At 36.9% G+C, this 2,634-nt stretch overlaps 1 non-coding gene across 1 annotated transcript; it reads right to left on the reverse strand.

The window, feature by feature from the left end:
- Window positions 1–235: 235 nt before the first annotated feature.
- On the reverse strand, window positions 236–465 carry LOC128247698 (small nucleolar RNA U3). The gene has a single exon (XR_008264068.1). It is a non-coding gene; the product is annotated as a small nucleolar RNA U3 (small nucleolar RNA).
- Window positions 466–2,634: the final 2,169 nt, after the last annotated feature.

Below are 2,634 nucleotides of genomic sequence, written 5' to 3' on the forward strand. Positions count from 1 at the left end.
ACAAGGCTGACCCTTCGAAATACAGGCATAACAGAAACAGGAAGTAAGAGTGAGAGAAAGTTGTGGTGAAAGAGTACAGCAGGGTTCGCCACCATCCCCTGCCGGAGCCTCGTGGAGCTTTAGGTGTTTTCGCTCAATAAACACTCACAACGCCCGGTCTGGGAATCGAAACCGCGATCCTATGACCGCGAGTCCGCTGCCCTAACCACTGGGCCATTGCGCCTCCACATAGAGATCAGAAAGCATTGAGTCCCTCTTTAAGAAGTTATTAACCCTCTTAATAACGATCTTCAATGGATTTCTTACATTCGTTAGAGGCGAAGAACGAATGATAGAGAAAAACCTGTTTCACGCTCAGGACTCAATACGATCTCACGTCATCGTGACGTTGTTGATCTGCTCAATAGAATCGGATACCGTTGCGACACATACTTAAGAAATGATCATTAAAAGCATTAGGGTCGATGTAATCGACTAGCTACCTTTCTCACGAAACTTAAGGCCTTGTATCTCTAGTAGAAAGAATTGCAAGCCAGCTCAATCGCTAATGATTGCGCGGGTCAGTTTGCTAGAAGTAGCAGCCAAATATTCTCCAAACAATTCCTTATAATCTGAAAAAGGAAGGGGAAAAACAAACACTTTCCTATAACTGCATCTCTCTCTCTCTATATGGTGTGTGCATGTATGTGTATACAAGCATACACACATACATACATACACACATACAAACATACATGCGTATGTACATATGTATGTATGTATGTATATATATATATATATATATATATATATATATATATATATATATATATGTATATATATATGTAAATATATATATATGTATATATATATATGTAAATATATATATATGAATATATATATGTATATATATGAGTATAAAAAGGTGTGTATTATATAAGCTATTAGTCTTATTCTTAATGATATTTAATAATGTAGCCGCTGTTACCGACTGTTTATCTAAATTCGTTTCTCTGTTTGCTTTTTCCAAACCACAAGATCCACCCAACTCATTCACACACACACACACTCTTTTTTTGCGCAGCCATTATAGAGTTAATTCCATTCTTCAATTTTATTTCTATATTTTTCAGCGCAAATAGACTTTCAGCTCAACACGATACTATACTGCATCATCTAATTGTTTGTTCGTTTTTGTTTTTTGTTTTGTTTTGCGAGAACTTCAACGGTTTAAATAATATCCCAGCTTAAATTTACTGTAAACTTAAAATTACATTGCAAAGGCAAAAACCAAAAAGAAAAACATAACGGAATAAGTTTCTCTTATCCAAGTCGTTCAGGTGCCGGCTCACCAGTTTCGTGTTGTTTTATACCAAATCCCTGTCACAATGTTTGTCTACCGTTCGCTCATGCTTTTTTATAACAATCAAGCATAAATGTAATAAATGTTGACATCATAAGAATTTAGAAACTTCGAGAGAACGTGAAATAATTCTTTTCTGGAACGGTGAAACTCGAAGCAGATAAAGTTCTAAATATTTTTTCCTGCTATAGGTACGTGAGGGAGTAAGTCGATAACATTGACATCAATGCTCAGTTGATACTTTATTTAACAGATTCCGAAAGGATGAAAAAGTGAAGTCAACCTCGACAGAATTTAAACTCAGGACGTAGAGTCGAAAGAAATGTTGCTAAGCATTTTGTCCGGCATGGTAACGATTCTGCCAGCTTTAACCAAAGCTTTAAATAATAGCAAGCAATATTGAGTTACAAAAAGCCCGTTGAACTGAAAAGAGTTGAAAGCTGCCTATGGGCAGCGAACCCATATCTGTAAACGTTACAAGGATTCTACCTTTAATCACGTGCAGCCATCAACTTTTTCCATCCAAGGGATTTTAAACCCAGTATTTGCACGCTGTTATTTATAGCTTTATCTGCTTCGAGTTTGAGCCTTCCTAAAAATAAAAATTATAAATATTTAACATGAGGAAATTGTTATCTTTTGTCTTTTACTTGTTTCAGTTATTGAACTGCGGTCATGCTGGGGCACCACCTTGAAGGATCATAGTCGAACAAATCGACCCCAGTAGTTATTTTCTTGAAAGTCCGGTGTATTTTGCCAAACAGCTAAGTTACCGGGACAACAAACCAGCACCGGTTGTCAAGCGGTACTGAGACAGACACAAGCACAATGACACACAGACAAACTCACGCACGCACGCACACACACACACACACACACACACACACACACACACACGAACGCATACACATGCACGCATATACGCACCTACAAACATGAAGGTGCACCAGCTTATATTCATAACCAAACAAAAGAAAAACGTTAGAGTAAATAAACATATTAACAAATAACTTTCCGTCTCTTTCCAATCAGAGCAGTTACTGGTCATCCTTACACCATCGTTAGTCTTTAGCAAACATTTTTGTCTTAATTTCACCAACTGGGAGAACTTTATGGGAATATAGTTAGTGTTATGAGCTAATTAAAGCATAATGCATTAAGTTTGTCGTTGAGTGGTTACACTGATAAAAAGAAACGACCAAATCCTCAAAATTTTCTATATTTTCACTCCACTTTTTCTTGTATGCAGTTCCCTGATCTGTTGGCGACGTACCGTCGTTATTTTTCTGAAC

Source organism: Octopus bimaculoides, chromosome 4 (assembly GCF_046866305.1).
Source record: "Octopus bimaculoides isolate indiv1 chromosome 4, ASM4686630v1, whole genome shotgun sequence".
Lineage (NCBI taxonomy): Eukaryota > Metazoa > Mollusca > Cephalopoda > Octopoda > Octopodidae > Octopus > Octopus bimaculoides.